Source organism: Acomys minous, assembly GCF_964271855.1.
Source record: "Acomys minous genome assembly, chromosome: 16".
NCBI lineage: Eukaryota > Metazoa > Chordata > Mammalia > Rodentia > Muridae > Acomys > Acomys minous.
Window position 1 is genome coordinate 97,069,609 of NC_140498.1, and position 10,042 is coordinate 97,079,650.

Below are 10,042 nucleotides of genomic sequence, written 5' to 3' on the forward strand. Positions count from 1 at the left end.
AAAAAAAAAAAAAAAAACTGTCTCGACTTCAGAGATCCTGAGAGCGCACATCTTTGAACAGATAGGCTGTGGTCCTGCCCCAAGTCAAGACACTATTTTTTCTTTCTTTCCTTTTTTTTTTTGTTTTGTTTTGTTGTTTGGGGTTTGTTTGTTTGTTTTGTTTTTGGTTTTTCGGGACAGGGTTTCTCTGTGTAGCCTTGGCTGTCTGTCCTGGACTCGCTTTGTAGACCAGACTGGCCTCGAACTCACAGCGATCCACCTGCCTCTGCCTCCCAAGAACACACTATTTTTCTTATGTCCACAGCACTGGGGGATAGAACCAGTGTCTCACATGTGCCAGGCCAGTGCTTCCCACTGAGCCCTGTCCTAGATCTAGATCACAGCGTTCCTTGAGGCCTGTGTTGTCTCTAGCAGGTTACCTTGGTGTCAACGCCAGGTACCTGCTGGGGCTGTGAATGCCAGAATACAGGAGAGTGAGCCGCGGGGATGAACACAGCCAGTGCTGGTCTGGAGCAATCACTACAGGGCCCACACCCACCCAGCACCCTCCTGGGCCTCCACCAAGATGATTCAGCCCCAATTATCCCCTAATTGTCTCAGCCTGTGGACTCCCAGCTGGGGCCCTCCGCCCCCAGCCTTCTCTGCTGGATCCTGCAGGGGTACAGACAGGGGGGGGGGGAGGCAAGCCCCTCTGCAATGGAATGCTGCCTTCGGGCTTTTCTAGGCTCTTCCAAGCCTGCTTCCATCCCTCCTCCTGCAGGCCTCCCTCTGCACACAAACCTGTGGTTTCAAGATGTTTGTGAAGCCCCGGCTGCAAGGCACTTCTTTGAACACCCCTACCCTGGCCCTGCTTCCTGCCTGGTGATCTGCTTCGGCAGGGACAGCGTGGATTCCGAAGCCTCTCAGGGGAGATACCCTACTCAACATGTCCATGGCACGCAGAAGCCCTGCCTGGCAGAGAAAGGAGGAAAGATGCAAAGAGGCGGGCTGCCCATGGACGGTGCAAGCCTCGGGTAGCAGTGCCGGAACTGGAAAACAGAAAAGCCCAGCACGGGGAGTTCCACACAAACCAGAGGGGGGATGTTCTAGGATCTCAGGGGGAGGGGCATGTGGGAAACACGCTAGAGCACATATTTCATCTTTTCTTGGCCAAGTAACTTAAATTTGAAAACCCACTCTCTGAACACACTTACGTTGATCCAAACTGCAAATGCTTGGGTATCTAGGCGACACAAACAACACAGCTCCGGGTAGAAAGAGTTCTAGTCTCCCAGGGTCTTGGACTTGAGACTTCCTGGATTAAAGATGTTGGCTGCGCAAACGTCCCAACGTTAAAACACTCTGAAACCAGCAGCGCCTCTGGCTCCATATAGAACACTCTTACACCTGTGTGCCGGTCCAGTGAGTGCAGAAGCTCTGAGAATCTCAGCTTTGCTCTTTGTTGTGTGGTTTGTTTGTTTTTTTAAGATTTTATTTTATTTTATTTTTTGTTTTTTGAGACAGGGTTTCTCTGTGTTCACCTTGGCTGTCCTGGACTCACTTTATAGACCAAGCTGGCCTCGAACTCACACAGATCTGCCGGCCTCTGCTTCTCGAGTGTTGGGATTAAAGGCATGTGCCACCATACCCGGCTAAGATTTTATTTTTATTTGTGTGTGTGTCTGTCTAAGTATATTTGGGTACCCTGAAAGGCCAGCAGTTATGAGCTGCCTGGTGTGGGAACTGAACTCAGATCCTTTGGAAATTGGGTCCTCTGGAAGAGCAGCTCTCTTAACCCTTGAGCCATCTCTCCAGTTGTCCCCTGCCATGTAGTTTCTAGGAGTCACTGGGGGAGGCAGGCAATGGCTCATAGGACTGTTTTTAATCACCGGGGACCATACGTGAACTGCTTTCCTCAAGGACACTTGTGTATGGGTGGACTCTGACCCCTTGATAGCTCTCTGCTCTAGCCTGCTCCCTCCCTGTCACACGCCAGGATGGTCCTTCTAAGCTGCCTGCAGTGCTCTATGCACACACAGAGTCCAGGCTGGCGGGCACCACCCACTCCCCTGGCATACGACTCTCAAACCCCAGTGGCCTCATCCTCCGCAGTTCGCCACCACTTTCCCCTTACTTTTCAGCTTCATCCTTGCAGGCAGCAGGCAGCTCACTTGCTCGTATTTGGGAAGATGGAGATGGTGACCACGGGGAAGCTCTCCACAGGGCCTGGCACTTCTGGGAGGACAAGTGTGGCCAGTGAGTGCCGGCCGGGAGGCAAGGGTAGTGACGGGCATCTTGGACGGTCCCCTCTAGCAGCCCAGGCCGGGCAGCTTCTGCCCCTCATGGCACGTGGTAAGAATCTTCGTTTGTATTATGCAAAGTCCAAGAAACTGTGTCTGAGCATTCAGCCCCACCGTCTGGAGATTATGTTCCCTCACTGTGAGCCTCGTTTTCCAGGAGTCCCTTGCAGTCCAGACCACAGGGTCTGCCTTGGGAAGATCCAGATTTGTTGTTCTAGCAAAAAGAAACCAGGGCCCACGTGGAGTGTGCTCAGAGTCAGCCCTCAGCCCAGGGAGACGCTGCCAGATGCTTAATTGTGCTCCAGTTACACAGACTGCTCTAGAATGGGTGCTCTGGGCAGAGCGGCACGGACTGCCATCATCGCCCTTGGACAGCCCAGTGCACCGCGTGCCCGAGAGCTGCCAGCCCTTCCTAAGACTGAAGGCAGTGGCTGCTCATCCCAGCCTTACCAGGCACGAAGGCGGGGCTGTACTGGAACTTCTGGTCCGGTGGGAAAGGCCTCACTCTTCCCCCTCCATCACCACCTTTCCCCCTACCCCCCCACCTTCCCCTCCCCCATCCGCCCACTCTACGGCAAGTGATGAGAAAAGCTAGGAGTAACTGCAAAAGGTGGTTCCAGAAGGCGGTTCAGGAAGACACAGGAAGAGGAGCCCCTGGGCCCAGCAGGTCAGGGTGGGTGGAGTCTTGAGGAGATATGGTCACTCTTGGGAAGGGGGATCAGCCATTGCTGAAGGGACCTGCGTGTCAGGTCACAAAGTTGCCAGCAGGAGGCAGTGTAGCTTGAAAAGAATGAGGCAGGGCAAGCAGAGAGGCCTGGGGAGCCATCAGGGAATCTGCACATGGCCCTGTTTTGTGGGACAGCATTGAGCACGGGCTCCTCGGAGGGGAGGGAGGGGCCCTGGCCAGGCAGTGAGAAAGGGCAGGGTCTTCAGAGTCTCCTGAGGGTGGAGACCACAGGATACACTACTGCGCCCAATGCTAGTGCCAAAGGTGTCTGACTCAGCCAAGGAGCTGGATCGAGCCAGCGTCTGGCTTGGCTGCACCTTAACCTCCCCCTCCACTGTGGCCCTGCCCCTGGAGCTTTGGTTAGCCCACCTGAACAAACGCGCTGCCCGCCACGGAAGCCAGTGGCTCTGGCCCTGCAGGACGGACTCTGGGTTCCTTATGGCGGCCCCTCATTGGTTGCCATGCTCTTGCCAAGAATGCATTTCAGGGACCCACTTTAAAGTCTTTCCATCTGCACAGCCCAGGCAGCCTGAGCACAAGTGGCCAAGGCCACTGTCGCAGGCACACGGGAGACGGCACGCTTGAGTCTGCACGCGGCTTCATGTGTGATGGGCAGAGGGGCTGGCCTCTTGCTTTCTTGCCTACCAGGTAAGAAAGAGTCTCTGAGATCTGCCGCCTTCTTTGTTCCATCTGGAACCTTTCAGTGTTTTGGGCTTTTGTTGTTGTTGTTTTTCAGACAAGGTCTCTCTGTGTTAGCCTTGGCTGTCCTGGACTAGCTTTGTAGACCAGGCTGGCCTCGAACTCACAGCAATCCACCTGCCTCTACTTCCCTGAGAGCTGGGATTAAAGGCGTGAGCCACCATGCCCGGCTCCTTTCAGTTTTTTAACAGCACCCCAACTCCACTTCTTCTAGAAAGGGGCCTCACTGTGTTGATCTGGCTGGCCTGGCACTCAGGAGAGCATCCTGCCTCTGCCCCGAGGGCTGAGATTATTGGTGTGTGCTGCTACACTTGGCTGTCACTAGCGCCTTTCAAGTCTGCACCTAATTCCCGTGTGACCAGAATCTCTTTGATCTAATTTCTAATCAAGTCTACCCAAGAACTTTGAAAACGAAGGTGGGGAGGAGGTGAAAGCCATGTTCCTAACCAGAACTTGCTTGTGCCCAGTTCTGCCCTCCATGGTCTGCTGAGTTACAAAAGGTAGGCGGGCAGAAATGAGACTGAGGCACGGGAAATGCCGACCAAGGTGACAGTATTGTGGGTAAGTCCATGTACAACATGCTCTGCATCCAAGGACGCACAGTGAGATGGCAGACCACGGAGACACTGCGCAGTGCTGTGGCTCCCAGATTCAAGGGCCCACAGGAATCACCCACAGAGCACATCACAACACAGGACCTCCACAGTGGGCCCCAGGGGTCCTCTCTGCAGATCTAGGGTAGACAGGGCCACAGGGTTAGGCAATCATCTCAGTTTGCCCAGCTCTGAGGTGGGGCTAAACCCGATCATCCCTGGGTAAACTGGGTTGGTGGACTCGCTAGTGTAGGAGGCCCTGCAGTTTCAGCACTCCTGCTGCTGAGATGCAGGGCTCCCAGGTCCCTGCACCACCACGTGCTGAGGCCCAGCAGGGGTCTAGGGGACAGGGCACTCCCAGGCCCAAAGGCAGCCACTATCCCCAGAGTGACAGCTATTCCATCCTCCCCTACACATCTGGCAGGCCAGTGTAGCAGGTAAGCACAACCAGTAACAATTAAAAAGTGTTGGTCAGCTCACCTGGGAGGGGACAACAGACGCCTTGGTATTTCAGGGGGCGGGGGGCCACGTTTCCCAGCAGCCCCCAGCCGGGCACAGCTGAGCTTTGGCTTCTGTGAGCTGCAGGGTATTTGGAATAGAAGGCTCAACCTTGAAGAAGTATTAATGAAAATGTCACAGGCACTAAAGTCAAAGCAGATGTGAAGCCAGCTACACGGGCAGACCTAGCTGATAAGAAACAGCCCAGGAGAGAACAAAGCCTCCTGAGATTAGGTCAAGGGCAGAAGGGGAGGGGGGGCACCCAGGGGTCCCCCACGGCAACTCGGGGGGAGCCTGTCGCCCTGCAGAACAGGCTGACATTTCTGTGCTGCTGTGTTATATATTGACATCCCGACAGGGCAGCGTTTGGAGGCCTCCACATCAGCAAATAAATATTACGTCTCCATCCTCAGCTAAGCAGAGTCGTGGTGTGGTGCAATTCTGTTGCTTCACGTGGATTAACCATCTGGAAGTTGAATCAAGCCACAGAGTAAAGAATGGGATCCAATTTTGCATTCACCAAAATAAGTCCTACTAGTCTCAATTTATGGCAGATGGTTATGCAGTCTCAGCGGGCCAAAGAACCTCTCTGCAAAAGAATAAAGTTCATGCCAATTACTGCAATAGGAGCCGGTACAACAACTGTGTGGGGCTGACTAAGATCGCAGGGATTGCTGTACAGCTCATAAACTGTGGGGGGCCCGGGGAACAGTGGGCACCCAGTTAATTCAGTAAGATAACGGGAAGCAGGAGACGTTTCCTTGCAAAATGGGAGAAGGCTGAGCCGCTGTTGTTGGGCCACGCCGCCACGGGCCGCTGTTGTTGGGCCACGCCACCACGGGCAAGGGGTGGAGTGGCGCAGGGGAAGGAAATGGTTAACGGCTAGCAAGGAATGGGTTAAACTCTGGGATTCTCTGTTCCATTCATTCAAAACAGACCTGTGGGCTCTGGAGTCTCAGAATCTGGAATGAGGCCATTGTGGGTGGAGCCTTGGGGGGGGGGGTAGCAAGAATGACAGGCCAGGGTTAGGCCCTGGATCCTGTGAGAAGGGGGTCCTGGGCTGCAGGAAGCTCAGTGTGCCTGGCTGCACTCACCCTCACTGTCCAGGGAGACCGGAGAGAACAGGCACACGGTGAGGAAAGAACACTCAGGGCTCTCCCAGGCCCAGCTAGGTGTTTTCAGAGAGTCCTGTGAGACTGGCTTCACAGGCCCCTGCACCCCCTTGTCGCTCTGCAACCTGTGCCCTGGTACAACTGGGGGCAGTCAGGTTATAGCGGGGGTGGGGGGTGTTTGCATCTGCCTTTAAGTGAAAGCTGTCATATTCAAGAATGCTGGGGCTGGAGAGATGGCTCAGAGGTTAAGAGAGCACTGCTTGCTCTTCCAAAGGTCCTGAGTTCAATTCTCAGCATTCACACGGTAGCTCACAACCATCTATAGTAAGATCTGGTGCCCATATATGCAGACAAAGTACTGTATACACAATAAATAAATAAATAAATAAATAAATAAATAAATAAATAAAAAGAATGCTGGTGTTTGGATTTTGTAGCAGGGTGCTCAATGGCCTGTATGTCCACAGCTGTCCTGGGACAATTTAGCAGCAAAATCTGGCCTCCCAGAATCCTTTGTCATGGGTAAAGTGGGATGGCTGGTGACTCTAGCTGAGTCCAACCAGGGCACAAACAAAGAGTGTTTTCTTATGTTCCTTGTCACAGAGCCCACGTTCCGTGTTGGTGCTGACTACCTGGACGTCCACTGGCTGGACACCAAGGCTCAGAGGGGCCAAGGCTTCTTTTGAGCCCAATTGTTCAGTAAGAAGAGGGGCCAGGCGTGGCATGCACGTGCCAGGTGTGGAAGGCGGGTGAGCAGACGGGTGCGCTCTAAGATCCTGTGGTTTCCACCACACTTGCAGAAGAAGAGGGGCAGCAGCAGTAAACCCACCGAGCAGGTGTGGGCCCACCATTTCAGCGCTGCAAGTCCCTACCTCCCAGTACCCCCAAGATGAGGGCTGCCACGGGCACCATGAGTCGTGGGGCAGAGAGACCTAGTGTGAGGTGTGAAATCCAGGGCAGCAGGGAGCATGAGCACGCACAGGTGAAAAAGCTGAGCCTGCCACTCAAGACGGGCTAAGAGGAAGACTGAAAACCTATTAGCTTTCTGGACCCCACATAAGAGGGGTTCATGGCCCACTAGGGGCCCAACAGACACTGTCCCCAGCCAGAGACGGCAACACTGGGCAGCACATAGGGGAGGTGGTCTCCAGACCTGTGTGTTGCAAGTTCAGCTCGGACACATTGGTAAAGTGGCACAGGCCCGCCCACAGCCTGGACAGTGCTCCTTCACAAGCCAGGCTCCCCCCGCCCCGCCCGCCCAACTGCCGCCAACCACACTTAGAAGGGACACCCGGCAGGCTCCTGGACAGCCGTCATTCTCCACAGCACTCACAGAAAGTGAGCTGGGGTGGGAGGAGACAAGGTGCCACTGAGGCAGGGGCCTCAGCAGGGGACGTGTTTCCACCCCTTTGCTGTTAGTGAGGCTGAGCTGTGCCTCAGAGGGCTTTATGAGAAACCCTTGGAAGACAGATGTCAGTCAGCCGGGCAGTGGTGGCACACGCTTTTAATCCCAGGCAGAGGCAGGTGAGTCTTTGAGTTGGAGGCCAGCCTGGTCTACAGAGCAGGTTTCAGGACAGCCAGAGCTACACAGAGAAACCCCATTTCGAAAAACAGCAACCTCCCCCCGCCCCACCATGCTGAGCAGCAAAGCTGTTCTGCCTCTATGCAAGCCACGTGATTGGGAACCATGGAGTCTTACTCAGAAGGCAGCCGGCCTCTGTTTGTGTGTGGGTGTGTGTGTTTGTTTTTGTTGTTGTTGTTGTTTTGTTTTTGAGCAGATGCAGAGAGCAGAACCTACCTTCTTGGCAACTGTAAAGTTGCAAAGAGGCTGTGAGGTCTACTTGGACGGCTTAATGCTGGCCAGCCATTACAACTGTGGGGAGAAATCTAAAACACCATTAGCAAAGTGTCCCCCAGCTCATGTGGAGCCACACCCCTCACTCTGTGATGCTCAAGGCTGTCTGCTACAGCACAAAACAGCCACCTAGGACTGTGGCTTCAAAATCTCAGTGAAACCTTACCTTTCACAGAAGGCTTGCCAGGCCACTTGCCAGCCGTGGACCACGGCTACACTGGGGCTGTTCACAGAGTCTGTTCTACAAGGACACACGCGAGTAGAGGGGAAGCAGGCACGGCAGCACCTCTGGGTGGGCTAGAGGGTGAGAGTGATGCTCAGATGATGCTACCAGCATTCAGGGATGCAGGGAGCAACCTTGCAATGGGCGACTGGGAGGCCAGGCTTCTGTTTTACATGAACATTAGTGACCCCTGCAGGCTACTCCACCTGGTCTGCTGCTCCACGCCTCCCATGGTCGGAAGTGTAAGGCTAGTTTGCTACCAACACTACCATGAAAGATCAATACAGAGGTAGCATGTCACAGCTTCTCAGAAACTAAGGCAAACCCCCACCAGAAGCCACAGCATGAAGCCCAGGTTGACAAACTGGAGGCATCACAGTAGAGAGACAAGAATTTGGTCAGCACCGGCCTAGGTGTCTTCCGTGAACTCACTGTAGAGCGGCCTAGCAGCTTTGGGTTTGTGCTGGCTGGAAACGCAGTGCCTGTAACTCTTTCTGTGGAGACCATGGGACGAAGCACCTAGTGGCAACTGCCGTTTGGGAACTCATGGAGTCAGAAACAGCACCATCACAGAAGCTCCAAAAAGCTGCCTGTGGCAGAACCCACAGATACCTACAGTCTGACACTCCCGACAATGGTTCACACCTGCCTTACAAAGAAGGCTTTTGGGGGACACACCACATGAAGGTCATTAGCTGTTTCTGCATGAAGCACAGAGACAAACAGCTGAAAACATGATGCAAAGCCTCAAATACTGCGTAACCTAAAAAGCAAATGTGTTTCCTTCAGTGGGCAGCTCCGGCTGAAAGCAGAACTCTCTATGTAGCCAAGGCTGGCCTTGAACTGCCAGCTCGCTCCTCTCTCTCCCGAGTGCTGGGTATAAAGTTATGCACCACCGTGTCTAGCAAGCTTATCTTTTCCTGTGACATTGGTGGTCCCCTTCCTGAGAGGAGGGTGCTCAGAGCACATCTTGGGCTGAAAGAGAAAGGGTGGCTGGGACTCACCTGCATCCAGGAACACTCTCTGAGGCTGGGGGAGCAGCTAGGGTTCCTGCCTAGGGAGGCCGCTGGAGATGCACCGACACGCTGGAGATGGATTCTAAAGCTTCTCTTGCTTTGGCGACTGGGGAGGGAGAAAGGGTAAACTCAGCTCCCTCAACAGCTACAAACTGCTGCCCTCCTGCTGCAGGGTCTGAGGGCGGAAACTAGATCTTTCTTGTCCTTCCTCGGCTAGATCCCATGACTACTGGACGGTGTCCTGTCACTGGACTGACTGGCCGACATCTGCTGTGGGGAAGGAGGTTCATCACTGAAACTTCCATCCCAGGTGACGTGGAGGCGCACGGTGACATCTGCCCCCTCAAGGAGTGCCCAAGCTATAATGGTGTGTGAACTTTGAGATGCAAGGGTGCCATCTATCAGTCAGTAGTGATCGCCAACCAGGAGGGGGGCTGTGGCAGGGGCCGCCCCACAACAAGCAACTCCCCGAAGGAATGGGACCTGGCCCAGGCCTCCAAGGAGCTGGTTACCCACACAAAGCACGGGGTCTTCTGGGAGAGGAAAGGGATTCTCTGTGTTCTTTTCTTGCCTTTGAAGTAGGGGTACACCAAGATCAAGCCACAGAAAGATGACTGGTGGGAAGGTGGCCTCTGTAAAGGTCGGCTTGTAGCATTACAAAACATTCACTCGCCAGGCGTGGTGGCACACGCCTTTAACCCGAGCACTCAGGAGGCAGAGGCAGGCGGATCGCTGTGAGTTCGAGGCCAGCCTGGTCTACAAAGTGAGTCCAGGACAGCCAAGACTACACAAGAGAAACCCTGTCTCAAAATAAATAAATAAATAAATAAATAAATTCACTCAGGACATGGGAGTTGCGCAGGCTCAACTGCGGCCAGCCAGAGGACCTTGGCGGGAATGGAGATATTCTTAGTCCAGGATTTAACTGAGCAGAGGAGAAGAGTGCAAGCGCATGAGTTAGTAGCAAAGGTTCCCTGTGGGAGATTTCAGCCTGAGATGCCCTCTGCACCGTGAGCGTGCAGGTGCCCGAGCGAGGCTGG

General features: G+C 54.2%; 1 long non-coding RNA gene across 1 annotated transcript; it reads right to left on the reverse strand.

Annotated features, from left to right (window-relative positions):
- Positions 1-5,248: 5,248 nt before the first annotated feature.
- On the reverse strand, positions 5,249-9,317 carry LOC311586920. Its single transcript, XR_014775690.1, has 3 exons — positions 8,991-9,317; positions 7,930-8,060; positions 5,249-5,385 (listed from the first exon to the last, which is right to left on the reverse strand). It is a non-coding gene; the product is annotated as an uncharacterized lncRNA (long non-coding RNA).
- Positions 9,318-10,042: the final 725 nt, after the last annotated feature.